Source organism: Cervus elaphus, chromosome 1 (genome assembly GCF_910594005.1).
Source record: "Cervus elaphus chromosome 1, mCerEla1.1, whole genome shotgun sequence".
NCBI classification, from domain to species: domain Eukaryota; kingdom Metazoa; phylum Chordata; class Mammalia; order Artiodactyla; family Cervidae; genus Cervus; species Cervus elaphus.
In genome coordinates this window covers 83,790,373-83,804,250 of record NC_057815.1, presented here as the reverse complement: position 1 = coordinate 83,804,250, position 13,878 = coordinate 83,790,373, and the positions used below count along the sequence as shown (strand labels likewise).

Genomic DNA, 13,878 nt, shown 5'->3' with positions numbered 1-13,878 from the left:
TATTCTGAATCTTGTATTTTAGGAAAATATATTGGAACATGTCCAGAAAAATAGCATCAATGTGATAAAAAGCGTGTGTGTGCATGCATGTGTGTATATGTGTTCATGCATATGAATGTTTAATGTACGCAAGCTATCAATCCTGAAAAATATACTCATGTTTCATGTTCTCATATTTACATGCTTTTCTTTGACAATGTACACACTGAATTTTATTCTAAAGTGTTTTTTTTCCCCATGAATATTCTTTTTAAAAACTGTGGCAAAATACAAATAGCATGAAATCTTAACAGATTTTTATGTGTACTACACAGCATTTGTTAACTATACTTATATCATCATACAGCAGAAACATAGCACTTTTTCATCTTGCATAACTAAAATTCTATATTGAACAACTCCCCTTTTCTACCTCCCTGTGGTCCCTGGCAACTACCATTCAACTTTCTGCTTCTGTGAATTTGATTATTTCATATAACTCTTACAAGTGACCTGCCTCAGGGTCAGGAGCTCTGGGTGCAGCAGACCTGGGTATGACATACACCCTCTTGGAGGAGGTCACCATTAACCCCAGCATAGAGCCACCAGAACTTACACAGGCCTGGAGAAACAGACTCTTGGGGGGCACAAACAAAACCTATGTGCAACAGGACCCAGGAGAAAGGAGCAGGGACCCCACAAGAGACTGACCCAGACTTGCCCATGAGTGTCCAGGAGTCTCTGGAGGAGGCGTGGGTCAGCAGGGGCCCACTACAGGGTCGGGGGCACTGAGTGAGGCGGTGCATGCACTGGACCTTTTGAAGGAGGACTCCATTATCTTCATCACCTCAACTATAGTTTGGGCTCCAAAATCACTGCAGATGGTGACTGCAGCCATGAAATTAAAATACGCTTACTCCTTGGAAGGAAAGTTATGACCAACCAGATAGCATATTAAAAAGCAGAGACATTACTTTGCCAACAAAGATCTGTCTAGTCAAGGCTATGGTTTTTCCAGTGGTCATGTATGGATGTGAGAGTTGGACTGTGAAGAAAACTGAGCACCGAAGAATTGATGCTTTCGAACTGTGGTGTTGGAGAAGACTCTTGAGAGTCCCTTGGACTGCAAGGAGATCCAACCAGTCCATCTTAAAGGAGATAAGTCCTGGGTGTTCATTGGAAGGACTGATGCTGAAGCTGAAACTCCAGTACTTTGGCCACCTCATGTGAAGAGTTGACTCCTTGGAAAAGACCCTGATGCTGGGAGGGATTGGGGGTAGGAGGAGAAGAGGACGACAGAGGATGAGATGGCTGGATGGCATCACCTACTCGATGGACATGAGTTTGAGTAAACTCTGGGAGTTAGTGATGGACAGGGAGGCCCGGCATGCTGAGATTTATGGGGTCGCAAAGAATCAGACAGGACTGAACTGAACTGATAGTTTGGTCTCAGGTCAAGTAACAGAGAAGGAACACAGCCCCACCCATCAACAGAAAATTGGATTAAAGATTTACTGAGCATGGCCCCGCCCATCAGAACAATACCCAGTTTCCCCCTCAGCCAATCTCTCCCATCAGGAAGCATCCATAGCCTCTTATCCTTCTCCATCAGAGGGCAGACAGACTGAAAACCACAATCACAGAAAACTAATCAAACTGATCACATGGACCACAGCCTTGTCTAACCCAATCAAACTATGAGCCTTGCCCTGTAGGGCCACCCAAGACGGATGGGTCATGGTGGAGAATTCTGACAAAACATGGTCTACTGGAGAAGAGAATGGCAAGCCACTTCAGTATTCTTGCCTTGAGAACCCCATATACAGTATGTAAGGCAAAAAGATAAGACACTGAACGATGAACTCCCCAGGTTGTTAGGTGCCCAATATACTACTGGAGAAGAGTAGAGAAATAACTTCAGAAATAATGAAGAGATGGAGCCAGGACAAAAACAACACTGAGTTGTGGATGTGACTGGTGATTGAAGTAAAATCCAATGCTGTAAAGAACAATATTGCATGGGAACCTGGAATATTAGGTCCATGAATCAAGGTAAATTGAAAGTGGTCAAACAGGACATGGCAGGAGTGAACACTGAAATTTTAGGAATCAGTGAGTGAACTGAAATGGACTGGAATGGGTGAATTTCACTCAGATGACCATTATATCTACTACTGTGGGCAGGAATCCCTTAGAAGAAGTGGGGTAGCCATCATAGACAACAAAAGAGTCTGAAATGTAGTACTTGGATGCAATCTCAAAAATGACAGAATGACCTCTGTTCATTTCCAAAGCAAACCATTCAGTGTCACAGTAATCCAAGTCTATGCCCCAACAAGTAAGGCTGAAGAAGCTGTAGTTGAACAGTTCTGCGAAGACTTACAAGACCATCTAGAACTAACAAACCAAAAAAAGATGTCCTTTTCATCATAGGCGACTGGAATGCAAAAGTAGGAATTCAAGAAACACCTGGAGTAACAGGCAAATTTGGCCTTGGAATACGGAATGAAGCAGGGCAAAGGCTAATAGAGTTCTGCCAAGAGAACACATTGGTCATAGCAAACACCCTCTTCCAACAACACAAGAGAAGACTCTACACATGGACATCACCAGATGGTCAACACCAAAATCAGAATGATTATATTCTTTGCAGTCAAAGATGGAGAAACTCTATACAGTCAGCAAAAACAAGACTGGGAGCTGACTGTGGCTCAGATCATGAACTCCTTATTGCCTAATTCAGACTGAAATTGAAGAAAGTAGGGAAAACCACAGGACCATCCAGGTATGACCTAAATCAAATCCCTTACTATTATACAGTGGAAGTGATAAACAGATTCAGGGGATCAGATCTGATAGATAGAGTGCCTGAGGAACTATGGACGGAGGTTCCTGACACTGTACAGGAGGCAGTGATCAAGACCATCCCCAAGAAAAAGAAATGCAAAAAGACAAAATGGTTGTCTGAGGAGGCCTTACAAATAGCTGAGAGATGAAGAGAAGTGAAAGGCCAAGGAGAAAAGGAAAGATATTCTCACTTGAATGCAGAATTCCAAAGAATAGAAAGGAGAGATGAGAAAGTCTTCCTCAGTTATTAATGCAAAGAAATAGCAGAAAACAATACAATGGGAAAGACTAGAGATCACTTCAAGAAAATTAGAGATACCAAGGGAATTTTCCATGCAAAGATGGGCACAATAAAGGACAGAAATTGGATGGACCTAACAGAAGCAAGAGGTTATTAAGAAGAGGTGGCAAGAATACACAGAATAACTGTAGAAAAAAGATCTTCATGACCCAGATAACCACAATGGTGTGATCACTCACCTAGAGTCAGACATCCTGGAATGTGAAGTCAAGGGGGCCTTAGGAAGCATCACTACAAACAAAGCTAGTGGAGGTGATGGAATTCCTGTTGAGCTATTTCAAAGCCTAAAGGATAATGCTGTGAAAGTGTTGCACTCAAAACGCCAGCAAATTTGGAAAACTTAGTAGTGGCCACAGGACTGGAAAAGGGCAGTTTTCATTCTAATCCCAAAGAAAAGCAATGACAAAAAATGTTCAAACTACTGCACAATTGCACTCATCTCACATGCTAGCAAATTAATGCTCAAAATTCTCCAAGCCAGGCTCCAAAAAGTGCATGAACCATGAACTTCCAGATGTTCAACCTGGATTTAGAAAAGGCAGAGAGAGGAACCTGAGATCAAATTGCCAACATCCATTGGATCATTGAAAAAAGCACATGAGTTCCAGAAAAACATCTACTTCTGCTTTGTTGACTACACCAAAGACTTTGACTGTTGTATCACAACAAACTGTTGAAAATTCTTAAAAAGACAGGAATACCAGACCACCTTTCCTGCCTCCTGAGAAATCTGTATGCAGGAAAAAAAGCAGCAGTTAAAAAGAAGCAATAGTTAGAACTGGGCATGAAACAACAGATTGGTTCCAAATTGGGAAAGGAGTATGTCAAGGCTGTATATTATCACCCTGCTTATTTAACTTATATACAGAGTACATCATGAGAAATGCTGGGCTGGATGAAGCAGAACCTGGAATCAAGATTTCCAGGAGAAATATCAATAACCTCAGATATGCAGATGACAACAGCCTTATGGCAGAAAGCAAAGAAGAGCTGAAAAGCCTCTTGATGAAAGTGAAAGAGGAGAGTGAAAATGTTGGCTTAAATCTCAACATTCAGAAAACTAAGATCATGGCATCTGGTCCCATCACCTCATGGCAAATAAATAGCGAAGCAATGGAAACAGTGGCAGACTTTATTTTCTTGGGCTCCAAAATCACTGCAGATGGTGACTGCAGCCATGAAATTAAAAGACACTTGCTCCTTGGAAGAAAAGCTATGAGAAACTTAGAGAGCATATTAAAAAGCAGACATTACTTTGCTAACTAGTAAGTGTCTGTCTAGTCAAAGTTGTGGTTTTTCCAATAGTTATGTATGGATGTGAGAGTTGGACCATAAAGAAAGCTGAGCACTGAAGAATTGATTCTTCTGAACTCTGGTATTGGAGAAGACTCTTGAGAGTCCTTTGTTCTGCAAGGAGATCAAACCAGTCAATCCTAAAGGAAATCTGTCCTGAATATTCGTTGGAAGTACTGATGCTGAAGCTGAAACTCCAGTCCTTTGGCCACCTGATATGAAGAACTGACTCACTGGAAAAGACCCTGATGCTGGGAAAGATTGAAAGCAGGAGGAGAGGGGGACGGCAGAGGATGAGATGGTTGGATGGCATCACCAACTCGATGGACCTGAGTTTGAATAGTTTCTGGGAGTTGGCGATGGACAGGGGGGCTTGGCGTGCTGCAGTCCAAATGGTCTCAAAGAGTGGGACACAGTTGAGCGACTGAACTGAACTTATAAGTGACATCATGCAGTTTTTCTTTCTGTTATTATCTTCATTTAGCATAATGTTCTCAGGATTCATTTGTTATAGTACATGACAGAATTTCCTTTTTAAACATGAGATAGTATTCCATAGCATGCATGAACCACATTTTGGATGTCCATTTATCTCTTGATGGACATTCAGGCTGTTTCTACCTTTTGGCTGTTGTGAACTATGTTTCAGTGAACATAGGAGTGCAATTATCTGTTTGAGATTTGAGATTCTGATTCTTCTGGATAAATACCAAGATGAAACAGGATTGCTGGGCCATGTTATGGTTCTAGTTTTTGTTTTTTGAGAAATCTGTACATTGTTTCCACAGCAGCTGCCTGATTTTGCATTCACCAAGATTGCACAGGGGTACCAAATTTTCCACATCCTCACCACATCTGTTGTTTTCTGTTACAAACACACACACACACACACACACACACACACACACACACCATCCTATTCTACATAGACACATAAGATTTTGTATCTTATTGTGGTTTTGATTTGTATTTCCCTGATGATTAGTAATATTGAGCATCTTTCCCTATACCTGTTGGTCATTTGTATATTTCCTTTTCAAAAATGTCTACTCATGTATTGTGTACTAATTGGATTATTATTATTTTTTGTTGTTGAGTTGTTGGATTTGCCTATATATTTTGAATTTTAACCTTTTATCATATATTTGGCCTTCAAGTATGTTCTCCCATTATGCAGATTGCCTTTTCAAGCTGTTGATTATTTCATACACTATCCAGAAGCTTTTAGTTTGAGGTAGTCTCATTTGTTCATTCTTGTTTTTGTTGTACTTGCTTTTGGTGCATTAGCCAAGAAATCATTGCCAAAGCCAATCTCATGAAGTTTCCCCTATGTTTTCTGCTAGGAGTTTTATAATTGAAGATCTTATACTTAAGTCTTTAATCCATTTTGAGTTGATTTTTGTGAATGGTACAAAATAAAGTTCACTTTCTTTTGCATGTAGAAGTCCAGTTTTTTTCAACATCATTTGAAGAAATTGTCTGTTCTTCATTGTGGAGCTCATCCCCTCTGTCAAAGATCATTGACTATATATGCTTGGGTTTATTTCTGAACTCTATGTTCTGTATGCTTGTATGCTTAGTCGCTTTAGTTGTGTCCGACTCTCTGCAACCCCATGGACCATAGCCTGCCAGGCTCCTCTGTCCACAGAACATGATTTTGATTGTATAAAAATAAAAAATCATACAATCAAAATTATGTTCTGTATGATTTTTTAATGCCAGTACCATACCATTTTGATTACTGTACCTTTTAATGTGTTTTGATCCCAGGAATTCTGAGGTCTGAATTTTTGTTTTCTTTCTCAAGTTTGTCTTGGTTATTTAGGTTATGAATTTTAGGATTTTTTTTCCCTTTCTGCAAAAAAAGAAAAAAAAATTCCATTGAGATCTTGATATGGATTGCATTGAATCTGTAGATTACAGTGAGTTGTTTGGACATTTCGACAATACTGGATTTCCAAACCATGGACATGGAATGTATCTTCATTTATTTGTGTCATCTTTAATTTCATTCAACTATAATTTGTGTTTTTCAGTGTATAAATATTTTGCTTCTTTACTTAAGGGAAAATATCTATCAGTTCCTTAAAGAGGAAGATAACAAGGAAAAATGATTATACATGTTTTTTTAAATTTATCAAATTGAAAACTTCTGTAGATAACAAAGTTTTAGATAATGTTTATCTTTTCAAACATTATTTGTATTAAATATTTTGGTGATTTCTTTAATATTTAAATTTCAGGTTGAGTCTGAATGCTTGGATAGATATGTTTCCCTCTCATTTTCTATCTGTATGTGTTTGTATTTGAGCTGTGTTTGTAATTGAGCTGTAATACACAGACAAGGATAAATAGATTGCACTTTGTGATGACCCAAGGTCAATAGCTGATAATTCAAAGAACTTTGAGTCAAAAGTTCTGTATAACTTCTAGCAACTGCAGTAAATAAACCCAGACTTCTTACATTTTGAATTATTTTGACAGAGTTTTGGAGTGCTTATGTGATTTAATTATTTGCTGTAACTTTTGTGTTTTCTTATAGCAGCCTTTCCCCACCTCAACTTCTGGTTTACTCTGAGCTGCTCTGGCTTGGGAATCTGATAATAATTTAACTGAAATGTGTATCTAAATTACAAATAAATTGGCCCTTACTGTTAGCTTGGGGGCCTCCTCTGTGTTACAAAGCAAATAAACTCAGTGAAGTCCCTTTATGCAATCCAGAAGTTGTTCCTAACTTTTTTTGCTCTATTCTGGAGAATTGAGGTTACGCTGAATCTCTGCACACAATCCATATCCACCCACAAGTCTGCACTGATATTTAGCCACCTTCTGCTCTGTACACGAGCTTTGCTTTTTCTATAAACTCTGTTAAGATCGGTATTGGATTTTCTATCTCAGCATTCCAAGTTTGTGTCTGCACACCTTACATGCAGTGTTGCTGGGAATTAAACTCACTTGAATATTAGGACAGGAGCCAAAATGGTTATAAAATATGACTGAAGCACAGGAAGCAAGTCTTGGCATTAAGTGGTTCTTCTCTTGCCTGTTTTGGCAGGTGCTTATAAGCCCGCTTCAATTCACACATCAATCTTGAAATGATAATTCCTTTGGTAATTATCAAAAGTCATTGCTGGTACACTTTTTAGATGGGAATTTATGTCTCAGTGTCATGCCGTTCCTAAAATGGCACATTTGGTGTTCAGACGACTGTATCTGCATGGCTGGCAGTCGTCCTTGGGCTCAGTCCCTCTTCATTCCATTTTCCCGCCTTGTGCCCGGGACCGTTCCTTTTAGTCAGAGTGGCTTTGTTGCCTTGGTTGCAAAATCTCCCCCTAATAAAGAGCTATACTGATTGCCATTTGTTGCTCCTCTTTTAAGAGTCTTCCTTGTGTTCTCTTTATGAATATCACTTATTAAGAAGTCAGTGTCGAGTGACTCAACAAAGACTGAATCAAGAATTTCTAGGGCCCATGTCCCTAATAACATCAAGAGTCACGATCAGAAGCAGATACATGGTGATGGTAATAAAACTAAATTTTGAGCTCCTTACTTACACAGTGCCCTCCAATTGCCAATACCGTATCCATTATTTTGCATTATTTTACTTGAAGACACTTGAGTTGGAATAAACTATAATTTTTATAAAACTGAGTATTCCCCATGTGGATGTATACAGCTCATGAAGACCCTTGATGATATCTTTCACTCTCCCTTTTATCCTTCCTTTTAAATTACCTTTACCTTAATATTTCTTTATGTTTTCTCCTTGTCTTCTCATTTTCTTTCTTTTTTCCTCTCACCTCTCTCTCATCTCCCCCCCATCTTATGATAGATCAAAACATTTTTCTTCTTCTTTTTTACTCTAATGACTACCGTCTTTTCTTTTTTTCATCATTTGACTAAAAACATACAATCTTTTGAAGACTAACACTCATTTTCACTTTGGTTCTTGTCTCATGAACACAATTTGCACACGTGGATTTTCACCTATATCAAAGGTGTACAGAATACACATCTCCTACTGGGATTTCAAATTAATTTATCAAGAAGGAGCCCACATCTTTGTACCTGTGAAAATATTTTGTGAGAGCAGCAGGATACAAGAATAAAGCTCTGTTAAAAGTTCCTAAAAGTTTTCACTTAATAGATATTCTTGCCTTTCTTGTCATAAAGGAAAGGCATGTTAGTTAAACAAATTCATATTCTAATCTGGAAATCTCCACAGTACAATCAAGTGGAATTTTTGTTTATTGTTAGAATAAGACCATATTTTCATATATGTATTCTTTGAGTACAAGAAAAAAGTCAAAATAATTGTCAAATAGATTATTACTAAGTCACAACATATCCATCATTTAAATCAGAAAAGATTTTAATGCCTTCTATAAATTTTACCTTGATGGATGAGACATATCCAGCCATCAAGGATATTTTTGTGATACATGAAATGACAAAATGATGATGATGATAATGATGATAAAATGAAAATGAAGCCATTAGGGCAAAATAATTAAATGTTCTAGCAGAGTGATTTCTGAACCTGGTTGATCATCAGAAGTCACCTGGTTTTATATACAATTTTTTTTCTATCAGTAAAGATTCATAGCTCTTACTCCAGATATATTGAATTGGAACCTCTGGAGCTGAAGACATATAATTGCACTTTCAAAAATATCCACAGGTAATTCTGATGATAAGCCAAGCTGGGAAATTATTGACAGAGGGGAAATAAGCTCATTGTCTCTTGTGAAGAGAAATGACTTTACGTTCACATGACAATGAAGGAGGAGATATTTATCCAACAAAAGACTGATAGAACTTGATTAAGAAGGGAATTCTTAGTAGGAAAAAATGAAAGGGAGTAGATATCTGAAGCTGAAAAGTAACAGGCATCAGGGAATACTTAAAGGGACTAAACTGACAGATATTTATGACACTTGGTCAAAAACTGAAGATAAAGCTAGAACATTAAAGTCTCCATTGTGATGGATCTTGAAGCCAGGGAGGGGAAAGCATGAAAGGTTTCATCAGTGGGACACCACTGCATGGTTTAGACCAGGGTAATTCTGGAGAAGGGAATGGCTACCCACTCCAGTATTCTTTTTTTTTTTTCTCCCACTCCAGTGTTCTTGCCTGGAGAAAATGCCATGGACAGAGGAGTCTTACTGGCTACAGTCCATGGGGTCAAAAAGAGTCAGACACAACTGAGCAACTAACTCTTTCAATTTTGTACTTTCTATACTATCGTGAAAATAGCATTTTAGAATGATTCATCTGTAGGAATGCAGAGGCTGAGTTGGAGAGGAACAAATATTGGTATAGGAGTCTAATGAATTCTAGTAAAAAACTTAGGTCATAAGAGTGAAAATTTAAAGAACATTTCTATATGAGATAATCACTAATTTTAATCTTAGCTCCCCAACCAGGGATCAAACCTGAACCCCAGGCATTGGAAGGCAAAGTCTTAACCACTGGACCTCCAGGAAAGTCCTATACCTCCTAGGTTTTCATCTGATAGTCAGTCCCTCCCAGCATCCCAACCCCACAAGCCTGGAGTAAAGTGGATGTTAAGGGAATGATTCTGTGGCCATTTCATTGTACTTATCTTTCCTCCATGCCAGAACCATCAGTTTAGTAACTTCCCCTGGGCAAAGCCAAAATAGAGTTACAACAGAAGATGTGCAACTAATAGAAATAAGACTTACATATGGATACAATTAAAAATAATTAACTTAAAAATCTAGTGTATAATGAAGAAAAGGGTGCATCAATATATAATAAAAGCCTAGAAAATACAGATCTTAGAGTGTGGAAATACTCAGGGTAAGCTTCATATGTATTGAAAGAGATGGAGGATTTGTACTCACTCTGTAGATAGCATGGAACATTCCAGATTGGTCTTTAAAAGTCATCACAACTTGTTTTGCCCTTTTCTTTCTCACCTGGCATTTAACAACCAACATGTTTTGAGTGCTTACTAGGCAGCATGCTAAGTCCTTTGCTAGTGTCAGAGAAACAGACTTGTTTGTGACACGTCTACCCAAACTAGGATGATTTTTTTTTTTCCAAACAGAGGTTGGTTAAATAAAAATGCCTTTCTTTAAAGTATAACCTTTTTTGCAGGAAACACAGAATCATCTTTAAGTTCTTTCCTGATTGGTTTAAACCTTAATGTGATTGAATAGAAGAAAGCTGGATAATCAGAGATGTTTCAGAAATCTAATTCTTTCTTTTCCAGCTCATAGGAAGAGAGTAAAAGCATTGCTTTTCTTAGTTTCAGCAAGAGATATCCACTCGACATCACTAAAAATAACTAGACTTTCAAATGTCTTGTGTGGCCTGTTTTCTCTAAGGAATAGTTCCTCTGCTACTTCAGAGGGAAATTTTGCAAAAGCACCTATGAATGGCAAATGATAATTGATTGCACTCTGAACTATGCATCCAAGCAAATAAAGAAGGCTTTCAAACTTTAATGGATCAAACCTCAGAGCAGTCACCTGGACTTCATGCTTGCTTATAGGCTTGATGGTAATAAAGCCCTTTCAGGAACAAAAGTATTGTGCAAACTGTTGGCCAATTTTATTCCTGTTATTGGACCCTCATTGACTGCAATTCCTTTTCATTGCTGTATGACTGTGGGACTGATGATAAGTCAGGGTGCATAAGGGCAGTCAGCCAGGGGAAGAGGCAGAGGGATTGCTTTTGGACCATACATTCCTACAGCCCTATTTACTAACTTACCTTCCTCCTTCCAGGAATAGTCTTTGTTCTAGCATGTCATTATAGTGACTAAGACTTGAATACTTGAACCTGTGGTAGTGGAAAAATGTCCTTCGTGTGGGATATTCCACAGATCATCTGTGCTAAATATGCTGTTGTTTTTCAGCCACTAAGTCATATCTGACTCTTTGCAACGCCATGGACTACAGCACACCTGGTCCTCTGTCCTCCGCTATCTCATGGAATTTGCTCAAATTCATATCCTTTGATTCGGTCATGCCATCCAACCATCTCATCCTCTGTCATCTCCTTCTCCTCTGCCTTCAATCTTTCCCAACATCAGAGTCTTTTCCGGTGAGTCAGGTCTTCACATCAGGTGGCCAAAGTATTGGAGTTTCAGCTTCAGCATCAGTCCTTCCAATGAATGTTCAGGGTTGATTTCCTTTCGGACTGACAAGTTTGATTTTGGTTAATCTCCTTGCTGTCCAAGGGACTCTCAAGAGTCTTCTCCAGCCCCTCAGTTTGAAAGCATCAATTGTTCAGTGCTCACTCTTCATTGTGGTCTAACTCTCACATCCGTACATGACTACTGGGAAAACCATAGCACAACTGAGTGTCATTTCTGCTTTGAATCAGCTGTTTCACTTTTTCTGAAGCTACTAGTAGTTGCCCTTTGCTCTTCCTCAGTAGCATATTGGACAACTTCCAAACTGGAGGGCTCATATTCTGGTTCATATAATTTTGCCTTTGCATACTGCTTAGAGGGTTCTTACAACAAAAATATTGGAGTGGTTTGTCATTTCCTCTTCCAGTGGACCATGTTTTGTCACAACCCTTCATGAAGAGCTGTCTCTTGGGTGGCCCTGCTTGGCAGGGCTCGTAGCTTCATTGAGTTATGTAAGCCCCTTTGCCATGACAAGGCTGTGATGCATGAATGGGTTCTGCTACATATGTGACTATATTTTATGCTGATTTAATATATGTAGCTTGAAAAATTTTGGGTGATATAACAGAGTGAATTGATGGCAGAACACTAGAGATTATGGAACTGTAAAATAACTGTTCAATGAAGTCCCAAAATATGGGTCTTAGGTACTTTGGAGTTGGAGTGGAAAATCAAACAAGGAGTTTAGAGTCCAGTTGGATCTGGGTGGAAACCCAGGTGCTGCTGCTGAACTGTGTGATGTTGGACAAGTCAATACACCTGTCTAGAGCATCATTTCCTGATGGACACAGAGCCAATAACTAAAGATATTTTAAAAGTTGACATTACATAAAGTGCCAAGGAGAAGAAAGGCCTGTTCCCAAATGTTAATTCTCCTGTTAGTCTTCCAGCTCCAATATCAGAACTTGTCTAATACAGGCAGAATAGAGATGAATATGATTTCAGAGCTGACGATTTTCCTGTGAAGGTATGCAGTGGTATACATCTCAGTCTACAAATTCAATAAGTGATATTACATTTCTATTTTTTTGCCAACAATCACATTTTTATTTGTTAAGAGTATGAGCTAGCAAGGACTTTCCTGGTGGTCCAGTGGGTCTCAATGAAGGGGGCTCAGGTCTGATCCCTAGTCATGGAACTAGATCCCACATGCCACAACTAAAGGTCCTGCATGCCGCAGTGAAAATGGAAGACCCCCGCATGCCACAACTAAGACCCAGTGGAGCCAAATATATAAAATAAGTATTTAAGAAAGAGTATGAATGATACTTTTAATTATACAACTTCATTTTGAACCTCGATGTTGCAGTAATGGTAGGTAAATTGATATTGGCCATTTTTAGGGTCCCTCCCTAGGTTTTTGCCATGGGTACCAGAGTTTTACACCATGCATCATATTGTCCTTCTCCCCTGGGCTGTCATTGTTTATCTGTCCATAATGCAGAGACCTGCCTTTCTTCTGTAGCCATGATCGTCTCGGTTTTGGCAGTCCTGTAGAGCTTCTGTGCCTCTTTGGGAACACAGGACAGTTTGGTGAGGATGGGCATCACACGTCTGGGGTTGTTTATGCCCTGTTGACCTCCTGCCAGCTCCCTCTGCTTCTATCAAGGATCTGAGTTGCTTGGACACTACTGCAAAGGTGTATTCTCCTCCTTCTTTCAAGCTGCCCTGCTTCTACCAAGAAACACTCTTTCCTTCCCTTCTACCTCCTCTCAAAGCCTTTAATATTCCTCCAGGGTATTAGATTATTTTTAGGAGGGAGGCAGAAAAACCCACAGGATATTCTGCCTTCTGTCAGTATGAATCACCTGGGACGCAGTGAAGTACAGAGAAAGCTATTTCAATGGGGGGAGAGAAAAGGGAAGAACAGAGGGGGAAAAAAAAACACCACCCTCATATCTTCATACTTAAAAACAAATTGGCCTCCTTCATTACTAAAGTATTACAAACATTGTGTACTAACACATATGTGTGGAATCTAGAAAAATGGTATAGAAGATCATTTGAAAAGCGGAAATAGAGAAACAGATGTAGAGAAAAACACGTGGATCAAACCAGTCAATTCTCAAGTAAATCAATCCTGAATATTCATTGGAAGGACTGATGCTGAAACCGAAGCTCCAAAACTTTGGTCACCTGATGCGAAGAGCTGAGTCATTAGAAAAGACCCTGACACTGGGAAAGATTGAAGGCAGGAAGAGAAGGGGATGACAAAGGACGAGATGGTTGAATGGCATCATTGACTCAATGGACATGAGTTCGAGCAAGCTCCGTGAGATGGTGAACGACAGGG

General features: G+C 39.2%; 1 protein-coding gene across 2 annotated transcripts in view; it reads left to right on the top strand.

The window, feature by feature from the left end:
• LRRC4C (leucine rich repeat containing 4C) overlaps positions 1-13,878 on the top strand; it is a 1,337,050-nt gene that overhangs the window by 815,529 nt on the left and 507,643 nt on the right. The gene's annotated exons all lie outside the window — the stretch shown is intronic.